Source organism: Melopsittacus undulatus, chromosome 6 (genome assembly GCF_012275295.1).
Source record: "Melopsittacus undulatus isolate bMelUnd1 chromosome 6, bMelUnd1.mat.Z, whole genome shotgun sequence".
NCBI lineage: Eukaryota > Metazoa > Chordata > Aves > Psittaciformes > Psittaculidae > Melopsittacus > Melopsittacus undulatus.
In genome coordinates, this window is record NC_047532.1 from 46,620,127 (window position 1) to 46,633,775 (window position 13,649).

Sequence of the window (13,649 nt, forward strand, 5' to 3'; positions counted from 1 at the left end):
GATGAAACATGAATGTGGGATGAGAGATTCACTTTGCCAGCAGGTTTCACTGCTCACTTCATAGCAGAGGAAGGTAGAGACTTGGGAAGTCTCCATCTAGGGCTATCTGAAAACTCAGCTGTCCCCCATTTTCTCTGGGTCCTTTTCTCTTTTCATTACAACCTGTACCATACTAACTGCTCTCCATTCAATCTCTTTCCAATCTCTTTCCAATCCTACTGCCCCAGTTCCAGTTCCTATCTTTATCCACAGAAACTCTATTTCAGGATTCACCTTCCCTTTCAGTTTCCCTCTTCCTTTCATCATATCAAGATTCTGTCTCCTACGCTTTTCTGCACAAGTGTTAGTAGAGGAATCAGTGCTGAGTTGAAAACAATGACCAGTGAGTTTTTAGAAGGGAGCCTGGATGTTCTGTTCTTTGTGGCTCCAGACCATGAAAAGAAGAACATTGTAACTATGGAGGGTGCACTGGAGGTAACCGAGAAGAAGAAAAGACATAAATAACAACATGATGCAAGAACTTTAAAATATGTATTACTTCATATAACTGCTCACTGGCCCTGATTGACTGAGACAGTTTAAGTGTACAGCTGGAGGTGACAGTCAAGTTCAGCTGTAACTTTGTTAAAGCAAAGTGCTGTAGTATTCTTGAATGCAAATCATGTTTGGAAAGGATTCAAATATTGGAGTTGGGTAGAGATGTCTGTAAACACTGCTATAAACTCAGGTTGAATTTGTATGAGGACTAAAAAGTGCTTTTATGTTGGAATATAAACTCTTTGTAATTAAATGATTGTGGTACATCTGAATTTAATGGATTTTAAATTGAGCAGAATGTTACTAAAAAGAAGTGAGAACTATTGAAAGTCAGGCTGAGCTGGACCAGATCCTGGCATGCCTTATAGCTCTGGCAGTAGTCTGCTCCAGCACAGCCCAGCATCTGTGGGCTTGCTGGGCTGGGAGGGAAACTGGGACAGCAAGGGGCTTCACAAAAGCAATAGCTATCATAAATAATCCAGCCTCCTGCTCCACACAGCATACCAAGTACTGCTCTGCTTCTGCTGAGCCTCTTTCCAGCTTTATCTGTGCTTGTCCTCCACTCTGCCCTCCCTCCTACCTACTCCACTAATCCTGCTAGACATGGTGTCTCTCATTGCCTTTGCCCACTCCTCTTGGCATCTTGCCACTCACTGAAGATGCTTCATGATAAGATGCTTGTAAAGCTGATTGTGCTCAAGGGCTGGAACATTACATCCATTGAGACTGCAGCTGTACTCAATGCTGTTGATAGATAGCTTCCCTGTGACTGGGGAGAACTCAGGAACGGCACAAAGTGGAAAAAAGTGGTAATTTACTGCGCATTTCAGCCATGCAGGGACCCTGCCCACCAGAACCCTACCAGGTACTACAAAAATGCACATTTGATTTTGAAAAGTCTACTAAAAGCTTGTCTGAAGGTCAGGAGCCCTGCAGCTCTCCCTTCAGGAGAATGGATTTCCAGACAGTCTCACACAGGAGTTTTGATGTTCCTGAACAATGGAGCCAATGTGGTGTGTGTAGCCTCCTGTATGAATTAGTCCACATGGGTTAAGCAGGCAGACACAGTATTTTGGGCTGGTTTGGAAACCTACTGCACCAATTTACATCCATGTGTTTCCATAAGGATCTAAAGAGAGGTTATGGCAATCAGAAACTCAGGAAACCTGATAAAATTAATTTTGCTCTTCCTTCACCCCCTTGGGAAGCTTGGGAGTGGTTCTGGGCTGGGGAACAACTCTTTCCCCTCTCAGAGATCATTCTTCAGTACTTGCCCAGGGTTACAGGCCTCCAGCTCCTGGACTGGCTGACCTCTGGCAGTGGAGAAATTTAAAGGTTATGGGGAAAGACCTGAAATGATCCCAGACCAAGTGCTGATGAGGGGTGACAGCAGAGTCATCTCTGAGTGGCTCAAATTACTTTCCTTGTCTCCTGCCCACAGCCCTTCCCCTCCAAGTGCTGCTTTCTCTCCTGACCATCATCTTGTCATCACTTTGCCAACTGGTTGCAGCCCCTAGGAACAGGTCTGTGTTATGCCATCAAAGAGCTGCCAAATTAGAAGGTGCACACCCTGGTGCTGATGACTGGATGAGGTAGCACTTCTTTCAAGTGGAGTGACTAACACTTCACGCCATCTTTTTTTTCTATAACCAATGTCAACCACAGGCCTCTAAGTTGTGGTAGAACTGTCATCTTTAATATATGGTTTGGAAGGGTTTGGAACCAGGTTGCAGGTGTTTATTCCAGGGAAAGATGCATACAACTGAGTGTTTTGCTTTTTAAATCACAGTGATTCTTTGGGGGAGAAATGAATTCACATCACAGCACTGCAGAGGTGGCTCTTTGTTTCATATTTGCAGGGTAGTAGGAGTGTGTGAATCCAGAAAGCTGAAAATATTTCACATTGGTGGATATGATAGGAGAGAGCTGCCTAACCTTATATGGTGTTCAGCTATGCTGAGGCTACAGTTGACAAAAACATTGCCAAGTTGTCCGACACCAGGATCCTCTTATTTTTCTTGTGCTTTTCTTTCTGTTTCACGGCAGGGCTCTCCTGGGTAGCAGCATTAGTGTCACAAGCACATGGCAGGCTGTGTGCCAGACTCGAGGGAGACTGTTCATCGCAGCAAAAAGAAAGAGCAGAAAGTAAAGACAAGGAGAGCCTTGTGAAAATGTTTGGTAGATTTTGCATCCATACAAAGACTAAAAGAAAAAAGTTAATGTTTTTCCTCTTCTGTTCAAACACGTTGTTTGGGAAACTGGTTCGTGTCAAAGGCTCAGGATAAATAGTCCCTGTTGATGCCTCAGTGTATGAAACAGTGACTCAGTGGTGTGTAGTGGGGGAACCTGACATCTGTGGGATTCGATTTTGAAAAAGATACTGTCCATTGCAGCCCTGTAGCACATTTGGGGGAACTATTTCTCTACTTTTGAAGAGGCCTAGAAAACCCTGAACGGACAGTAGGTAATGGAGAAGGAAATGTTCACTGTCCCCAACAGAAGGGCTATCAGGTGTCAAATGCAACAAAAGGGGAGGATCACTCACTGCAGGTGCTTGTTGGTAAGCTATGCCTCCTCACAGGACTTGTACTAAACAGTTATTTTTGCTCAAAAAGCAAATAGATGAATCTTCAGCAGGAAAAATATTTTTGGATTATTTTGTTTTAATACCAGGAGAGTGTTTCTGGATTGATCTGTTCTTACAAGCTTTCCTAAGGCATGTGCTATCATGTGCTGTCAGAAATGGAACATGAGACCAGCTGAGCTTTCTTCTGGCACATTACATCTTGTGCTTAAGTTTTATGCCATTTATTCAGAGTTAAAATAGTTCAGTATTTGTCTTCAGTTTGAACATTTATTATCACAATCCTACATTTTCCATTTGAACAATTTGCTATAAATTTTAGACAGTGACCTGACTAAATGCCTGCTGAGACATCACTTGGGAGACTAGAAAAAGATGCTTATCCAAGCAATTTGTAATCCTGGAGTATGAGCCAAAATGCACTTAATGTTATTCATTTGCCTTTGACTAAAAGTCTTGCTGCTGGCTCTTTGAAGCTTAATTTATTCATTAGCCAGATGTCTTCAGGTGAGAAAAAAGCACTGGTAACAGTAAATCAAATTTTCTTCAGTGCTAGAGTGAAATTTCTGGTGAATCTTCTTCAGTGCTAGAGTGAAATACCCCCAAAACTATAACATGCTAACTGATTTAGGGTTACACACACTTCCTTTTATGTGTTATAAAGGAGCCATGTATCATCAGATCTACATTCAAGTCTGTGCTGTCAGGGCAGCCTTGAACTGGGAACTGTGGGTAACCCAAGATGAGGAAATCCCTCCCTATAAAATCCTTATGCTGTAAATGTTATTATCTGCCCACTTTTTTTATCTTCAATATCTCCATGACATTTTCCATTGTGAAATGCTGCATTAATTATGGTTGCAGCAGAACGAACTTGAAAGAAACAGCAAACGTCAGTGTCATGAAAGAAAAGATTTATGGAGACTTAGAGACAGTTGAGTTTCAGGATGTGAAAAATACAGTTACTGTATCCTCAAAAATCACCCTGAACTCAAACAGTCAGTGCAAGAGAGACAGAAAGAGACGTCTAGGGTTTTATAAGCAGAAATACTGCAGAATAAAACAAGGGAATCCTTTTGAGAGTAAAACTGCATAAGGATTATTGAATTTATGCTGCGTGTTTGTTACAGCTAACAATAAAGGTTAGACGGATCTGATGAGCCATACTACATAATGATTGCAGGACAAGAGATGGCAAACATGGGGTCTGAAGAACATTCATTGCCATTTCACTCAAAGCAATATGGCTAAGGCAGCTTTGTGTGTAAATCAAATGATGAGAGATCTGGTGCTATGATTTGAATCAGCAAGTCATTCTGCTAGATAAGATTTGTAGATAAAAAATGTACATAAGGAATTTCAGCTCTTCCAACACACACAGGTGAGTTTCATTTCATTTGTCCCCTAGCCCTCTGAGTTGTCTCTCTAGATTGAAAGGTTGGAATCATGCTGTTAGAAGTTGCTTTCATTTGTTGAGGTGAATTACACTCGAATACCTTTTTGCCTTTTAACAGTCATTCACAACAGGATGTCTGGTCTAATCAGCTCTATCAAGAAGGTGCCTTCTCTGAGACCAAATCTCACAAATGCAACAGGTTTTGTTTGCTCTTTTTCTTTTTTTTCTTCTTATTTTTTTTTTTAATTTTAGCTCAAGTGAGTTCAAACCAGTTCACATCATAAAGGAATGACAAAGAATGAATTTATGATTCTGTAGGAGTTCAGAGGGTGTAGCACAGAGCCAACACATAGGCAACTAGCCAGCTGCAGGACACAAGTCAGGATCGGGAGTGTAGCTTTATTTAGGATGCCAGTACCCAAAAGCATCACTCACATTCTGGACTGCACAGTATACAGTGTTCCTGAGTGATTGTAGACTGATTACAAGACAGAATGCAGGATTCAGTTCTCCGCCCAGTGGAGGGAGATAAGTGAACTCTCTAAGAAGTAAAGTTCGTGTAACTCAGGTATCAGTGTAATTCTTAACAAACCATCAATTTTTAATCTTCATTTATCCATCCCATAGGGTAGCCTTAACTTCCTGATCCACCTACTTCTACTGCCCAGCAGGTGGGTGTAACAGAGTTCAAGTGGCCAGTATTAATGTTGCTTCATTGTTAGTGCTGCTGTATTTGACAGAGAAAGGAAATATGGGCAGCTGCTTCTCAAAGAGGTATTTTACCACAACACGAGCAGAGTTTGTGCCACGTAGCACTGATCAGTTTGAATATTTCTAGCCTTCTGTTAAGTCTGGAGGTACTTTAGGCTTGAGGCAGCTGGACGTCGTGACTGCAGGTCTTGGGATTATTTTAAATTTTATTTTTATTTTTCATAAGTCTTTTACTTCCAGTCTGTTAAATTGAGGCTCAACCTGCACTCCTGAGCACTGGTAATCTTGTCCATAATCTTTGTTATTTGTGTAATCTTTGAATGCTCTTATGGTATCCTCCACTCAGCAGCCTCCATCCTGTGATTCCGCTGGAGTACACAATGCCAGGGCTTCAAAGACATAATGCATGTGCCTGAAACCTGTGTTGGTGCTGGTACTCTGGGCAGCAGGTGTTTACAGTGCACTCTCTTACAGATATCCTTCTGGCAACTAAATATGGCTGCTTCACTGTGTTCAGTGCTATGGCTTGTTTTGTCTTGGCTATTTTGTAATGTTCTGTATATGTATGAAAAGATAAAGTTCAATTAGTCCCAGTAAAATCTCACAGGCATGGATACTCAGTGGACAAGTTAAGGTATATTTTCAGGGATGATACATAGTGATCTAGCATTAGGTTTGACTTGATTTAATGTCCTCACTGATGATTTAGAAGAGTTGAAGAGCAGAACAAGCTTTGTAGTGTGACATTTTAAAATGATTCTCTTTGAGGAACTCTTAGAGGGAAAAGGGGTTTATGGGTCTGGCTGAACATAAAAATGAAGACACGAGGTAGAAAATAATACACAGAATAAATCCAGACAAATGTGAGTTCAATAAAACACAGGAAAAATAGTCCTAAATTACCTGGGTCATTCCTCCAGCATGCTCTGAGAAGCCACTACAAATCTGTATGAATGATCTGTTAATGTGTTTCCATACTGCTCTGCTGCTCCGAAGCAGCTCATATTAGCTGGAGCAAATCAATGGCTTTATATGATCAGGTACATGGAAACATACCTTATAAAGATCAATATAAAACTGTGGGGTTTAACTGTAGATTTCTTCTTGCTCCAGAGACATCCATAGGAAATGAAGCAAGCAAATTTTAAAAACACAGCAGCTGTGAACCCTATTTTTTAGCCCAGATCAAGAGGGTTTCAATTTTTTTCTCCCTCCATGTACATGGAAATTTTCCATTCAAAATAGTTTTCACAATTGCCCCTCTGGGGGGGAGAAGCAACTCAGTAGAACCTGAGAGACTACAGTGCACTAGTTAGTTGAGAAATATCTGGTGGAAAAGTGTCATATACTAAACATACTTCAGCCCAACTGCCCCTGCTCTGCTGGAGATTCCAGAAAAGAAAAATTGCAAAGAGTTTACAGAAGTGGTGGGAAGAAGAAAAGCCTCTCTTCCTACTGTAGGAGTAAAAGAAGTTCAGCTCTCTTCTGGTCAGCATTGAGGACAAACAGGGAACAGCAGGGAGATAAGGGAGTGGTTAACAGCTCCAGTTTTCTTTTCCTTGTCTAGCAGTGTCTGAGTGGTGGGTGAAGGACATCACCAGCGAAGGAGACCAGCCCACCTGACACACCTCCTCTCCCTACCACTGGAAACAGGCATCAGGCTGTGTTGAATTCAGATAGCACCACAGTCACACAACACCTGAAGGAAGTTAAACAACTTACATACCTAAAGTAGCAGGCAGATAAATGATAAAATAATTCAAAGATGCCATGTAAATAAGTTGTGTTATATGTGGAGTAATGCTGTATCTGTAGCTTACTCTTGCAAAAATATACATCACTGCCAGAGTTCATGGAGAAAAGGGTGAATTTAGGGGAGTCTTCTGAGCCTAAGAGGAATGAATGGAGTGTGTGTGACTCAGGCAAAACTGAGCAGTATTTTCACCTTCAGAGAATAGTTAAATCAATTTGAAAACCTTTAGTTTACTACTGCAGGCAGCCTGATGGAGAGGTTTCAGAATTAAAATAAAGTTACAGAGGTAAAGTGGTAAGGTATTCAGCAGGACTAAACTTCCAGAGAAATCTGTGGCGCTCCACGCAGTAAATATGGATTTATTTAAGCCTCTCTCCTTAAAAAATACAAGCCTAAATGACACCAGCCTACCTACCTTCCTTTTGCCATATTTGGTGGTAATAAATATAGTCACTAGTACATTTCAGTTAAGGACTCACTCTTCCCCAGCCCATTATTCTTTAAGGTCTATCGCTCTCCAGTGTGACCTCATGAATAAGAAATTCTCAGTAAGAAATTCTCTCTAGAATGCAGCAAAAGCAGAGACATGACTTAAGGATATCATGGAGTGGCCTGGATTCTCAAGCTGCTAGAGGAGAGGAAAATAACTGGCAACTCTGGCATTCAAAGAGGTATGTGTTTTGCCTTCAAGGACACAATCCAGCACTTTGACTCAGAATGATTCAGGAGTGTTACATAGATCTGATTTCTAATTTTCTAGATTTTCTAATGCAAATGTTGCTCGTTTGTGAAGAGTCATGAAGACTGTTACATGGAAAGCCGTATCATCTGGGAGAGACAGTCCTACCATCCTGGGAAAGGAGAAACCATGTAAATCCAGTATTGAATGATTTTCTAATTAGGAAGATGGTTCCCATGTAAGAAAATCAACATGCCACAGGGGATGTGTGTCCAAGAAATACACAAACTGAGAGGGTGATTTCTTTGTGCTGTTGCCTGTGCCTGCCAGTTATCCAAGCTCCAACAAGGACAAATGCTCTTAAACATACGCAAAAGGAAGGAGAATGAAGACCCCACTGCCATAGTGACGTCCAAACTGTTGGCAGGTATTGTCAACAGAGCCATGGTGACTCAGAATCAGGTCTGGTTTAAGACAGGATCTGCCACTGCTGGCTTACAGTTAAGGCAGTGAACGGATTATTGAGACGAAACCTGGTGTCTGCTTGCAGGAGGGATCTATTTCACATGTATATTCCTACTTCATGGTTTTTATAATAATTTCTAACATTGCAATTATCAGAATTCACCATTTCTTTTAATTCTGAGCTTCTTTGGCAACCGGTATGCTCTCAGATGACACAGGAGAGGTGCTCCTGAAGAGACAAATCCATACCAGGCAATGTTAAATATAAGCCCTGTGGGATGCCAGCAGACCAAGTGTAGAAATCCCAGAGGCACCACTAAATTTCAGCAAATTTTCAGAAGTTTTGTCAAGTGCCAGGTAAGACTTGAGAATTTTCCCCCATTTCAGTGTTGTTCAGTGTCAACACATCAGTGCTGGGAACCTGAGAACAACCAGTGCTGTCATACATTAGCACTCAATATTCCTTCAGAGGGGTTTGCTGTATGTAGCTTGTTAATGTGCAGCAGAGCATGCAGAGATGACCATATCACTGTACAAGATATAAGAATGAGGGAATAAGCTTTCTTGAAATTATTAATCGCAGTAATAATGCAAGGTTACAAAAAAAAAGGCAGTTAAAAGGATGTAATCTCTTTTCTGCTTTAGAAAGCTTCACTTCTGTTTTCTTGTGATTAGAGTTGCAGAGAGGAAATGGTATTACACAGAATTACCTGTCTTATTACTAAAGCTGTCAGGATTACCACTTCCATTGTATACTTGCACTGGCTGTGGGCTGCTGCTTTCTGTTATCACCCTCAGAAGAGACATTGGTACAATCCAACACAGTACAGCCCAGAAAATACTGATTTGTCATTTTGCTGCACTTATAGCAATCGTTTTTCTATGAGGATCACGTAAAGAACATGATTTAGAGAAACTGTGAATGACATGCTTAATTTGGGTACCATCTCCCAACCTTCTGTATGTGCTTTTGGTTCTATGTAGCTGTTTCCAAGAGAACCAGCTAACAACTGCTTGAAGATCATGTCCTGAGCATATAGAAAACTTGAGACAGAGGAGTCCTACAAGAGAAAGAAAATAACAAATATAAATAGCACAAATTGAATAATGGTCAATACAAGTATAAAAAAATAATATGAGGAATCCAGATATGATCCACAGGACACAGCATGAAAGGCAGAAAAGGCTGCAAGACAGCTGCAGCAGCAGTTAGCGCCTAGCTGACAGAATGGCACGGTAGTAAAAGTATCTACAAACCTTATTTGTCACATAAGAAGAAACTATTTCTTGAGATTTTTGTCTTCTCTGAAAGTTACATTTCTTGATAACTAAAGTTATCATTTTGTAGTCATTCGGGTTAAGTGTTTCAGATGTTTCTTAATGGTGCTTTTAGATGCTGCTAATCAGAGTCCTGAAACTGAACCAGCCAAACCATGGTGTCAAAACACATGTCTTAGTAAAGTAGAATAGCAGATCTTACTGCCAACATTTATCTTGGGTGCTTGAATATGTTGAGAGTGCTGCTAGGAATTTATATAGAAAGTATAAATGCAAGGCTGCTAAAGGCAAGGCTGCTTGGTATTTTCCACTGGTTTTATGTTATTTTGCCCTGGCTCCTCAAACATCTCCCAGATCTTCACCAGGGGGCCCTGTCCCTGCAGGATGACACAGAAGACAATGGTTGACTCTAGTCAACAGAGTGACTCTATAAATTTGTCCTGAAACTTTCACTGAAATAAGAAAACCCCATGGGGTGTAGTGAATTCAGCATCTCTGAAAGAAAGATCTGCTATTGAAAAACTTCCAGCTTGATCTTTTGCTCTCATTCAAAGCACTCCATAACACTGCCTACAAGACAGGATCCTTTGTTCAGACATGAAGAAACAGAGACTTATGATATATTATTACTATTTCCTACTGCTCCTCACATTTATTCACTTTGGAAAATCAGAGATTCTGCAAAATGTTGTTTGCTGAAGTCATCTGGAGTCAATGACTGCACATGTTGTAATGTCTGCTGCACTCTAAACTCACCTCTCTCTTGCCTGAAGATTAAAGGCAATCCGAGCTGTGCAATTTGAAGACAACCTGGACTGGATTCTCTGTGACCTATTTCTGGCAGGAACAGAAACCAGAGCAACCACTTTGCACTGGGCACTGCTCCATATTTTTACTTATGCCAGAGAAGAGGGGAGACTAATGAGGTCACATGCAAAAACCACTTGGACTGTGCTTTCTCAGAGAACACACCAAGGTCAGCACAGAGCATAAATGTAAAAACTTGGAAAACTGCATCCAACTGGAAATTTGTACTCTCTGTGAACTGACAAGCACATCTTTGATTCATTGAGAATCATGGACCCACCCAGGCCCATCAGCTTCATCTTGCTACCCTGCACCTTAGCAAAAAGTAATTATTCTTTCTTCCTTTCCATGAGAGTCAGAATGAAAGCAGAGGGAGGTGGGCATGTAACAAGCCTGTAAGATGACAGTAGAAGAGTGCAATGTGCTTGCAACTGTTCTGCTGAGCACAAGGAGCTGCCTAGGCCTCTCCCAGGGTGGTCCTGATGAGGCAGTAGTGCTCTCAGTTGCACGTTCAATGAGAGAGGAGGAACTCCCATCCATAACATCCAGATGCAATACAGGATCAAAAACTTTTTTCCTTACAGGTCACCACTTTTAACTCCCAGTACAGCCTCTTCTGAGCAGTGCCAGACAGTCTGGTAAAAGTCCTTCAAATTCCTGATACTGAAGATGGACAAAACTAAAAAAAACATCTCTCAGAGAAAGGCTTGATTTGGGCAGAAAGAGTGCTGGCAATTCCTGGCAATTGCATGTTCTTTTGAAGTATTTTGCAATGTTTTGCTGTCTTTCACAGTGTTTCTGAAGAATATCAAATCTATTAGATTTGGTTTTAGTCTTCCATGAATTTTTCCCATTATTGTATCTCTCCATCCTGAAGCCATCCGTACAGTTACTGCATATAAAATCTTATTAGGGCATTAGCTGAGAATGTTTAAGTGCGTTAGAAGGAAACAATCACCAGAGAGCATAATATAATTTCTGTATAGGGTAGTTCTCTGTCTTTTGTCACTGGAGTAGTTAACTGGGAATGTATTTGTGACAGCAAGAGCCCTAGGAGTTCAAGCAGGAGGGACTCTGAAGTGGACAGGATGCAGACAAAAATTTGCACTGCAGCTAAAACGATCAGTGAGTCTGCCAAAAGGGGTGGTCCTGCCTCTTTTGTCCTTGGCCATATTCTCACACTGCTTACTGAGACAGCAGCCAGCAGGTGAGTATGTTCAGACTGCTGAGCCAGCAGAAAACTATTACTGCAGATAAAACCAAAAGGCTTTCCACCAGATCAGCCATATGAATCCAATCACTTTATAGCTCTGTGGTTGCTAGATCCAGCCCCAGTGAAAGGGAAAATTAAAGGATGTGACTACTTGTTTTCAAGGCATCTTGTTTATATATAGATTACAGGCTAGCTATACTATGAAATCACATGAAGCAGCTTGCCCAAAATCACAGAGATCTGTAACACAACAGAGAATTGAACCAGGTCTTTAAAGCCTAAGCTAATGTCCACAGTGGGGTACCACCCTTGTTCCCACTGTGATAGTCAAAAAGTGACCAGCCTCAGTTCATCTGACCTGTTCTTCCTGCTCACTCTGTGCACAACTCAAGGGACACACTCAATTTTCATCCACTTGGGACTGTACATGTTAATTTGCCTGTGCTGTCCAAGTGCTCCAACAGGGCTAATGTCTGTGGGAGTGTGGATCTGGGGGCTGGGGGCTCTGCAGCTAGCAGGTCACAGCTGAGTAAGAAGGGACATGAGGACAGCAATGTTTTCTAAAAGTAACACTTTTGTGGGTGTTCTTGTCTTCTTTGTGTCTGGGTTTCTCTGATAGTTCTGAACATCCAGAAGGCCTAAGGAAGCTATTTCCAGAACTGACTCCACTACCCTTAACTGGCAGGCTGTGGACACTGGACTTCCAAATTCCCTGTGAAACACTCTTGAAGGTACCAATACTTTTTATAGTTTTACGAATATTTCACGTGTAGACTCCTAACATAACCTTGGCTAGAATGTAAAAGCATCTTTCCATTCCTTCCTGGCTTTAGTGTGAACTGTGAACTTTCTCGGCAGAACTTCAGGTCCTGTGATTCCCTGTTGGACTTTAGAGAGGAGTAGGGGTGCATGGAAAGGGGCTGTAGCAACAGCTGGAAATGATGCAAATCATTGAACAGTCCCCACTCAAAAATAATGCCTAAGAAATTCTGTCACTACAGGACAAGTTTCAAAGGAGGGAGGAAAGGAAACAGGAGCAATAAGCAAAACTTATCAATGAGAGGCAGAGAGCAAATCTTATTTGCTTGAATCATGTACCCCTTATTTTGGCTGTTTGCCACTTACATGGACACTGGCTGGTTATGTCTTGGCACAAGAAGGCTACCTCAGGCAAAGGCCTGGGCTGGTCAGTGTAGGAGCAGAAAAGCAGGTGAGGCTGTAGCATACTGGAGGTGTTACTGTTCCAGGTCAGTCCTTCCCACTGGGGATAGGCATGACAGGGAAAGAACAAAGAAAAACTTTGTTACTTGTGGTGTTATGATTTTGAAGGTTGCTCTAAGACAAAAGTTTCTCTTCCCCAGAGTTCTGCTTGTTTTGGGAAGGTGTTGCAAGTGTCAGTAATCATCAGAACTGATGCGCACTGCAAAACAACCAGGCTGATAGAAAAATCTTAATCCGTTTGACTACATAAGTAAGCAGCAGCACAGAACTGCACCTAGGTGACACTGTGTGTACTATTTGGTATGGTAGAGTACCAACACACTGTTTTTCTGGCTTTTTTATTTTTTTCCCTTGGAGAGTGTAGAGGCACAGAAAGATGTGTGAAGTTACTGACATTCCTCAATGTGCTCTACACACTGCATCTACCAAATAAGACCCATGGGACCCTTTTCTTTCTCCATGTGCTACTGGAGGAAGGATTCATGCTCAGGATTCATGCTATGACCACATCTCTGGCTATTCTGAGAAATGCACCAATGTTGGTAAAAAGGAGTCTGTAAGCCTAGGAGGTATGAGACTAGAAGCAACAACGAAGGTCCCTATTTTCCAATGTACAGGAGAAACAACAGGCTCTACAATTCCTTTGGGTACTAGATGGAATCCAACTCAGGGATTCAAGAACTTGCTTCTTTTTCCCTCTCCATCTTACTTGAGCTATTAAGGCAAAAGACTGGACTCGAACTGGTGTGAAAACAATTATTGAAATTACTCTTCCTTACAGAAAACAGCCATTGCTCACAGCAAGTGGCAGCAGTAGGTGCCTGATCATATTTGCACGTGTTTTCAGCATGGTCAGCATATTTTAGAATCCCTAGCTACACTTTTGTTCCCAAAAAATGCAAAGGAGGAGCCTTTGCCTGCACCTGCCTCCAGAGAGATGCAAACCTGCTTATAGATGTTCCCAAACCACATACGTGAGTTCAGCAATCGAACATTACCAGTGGA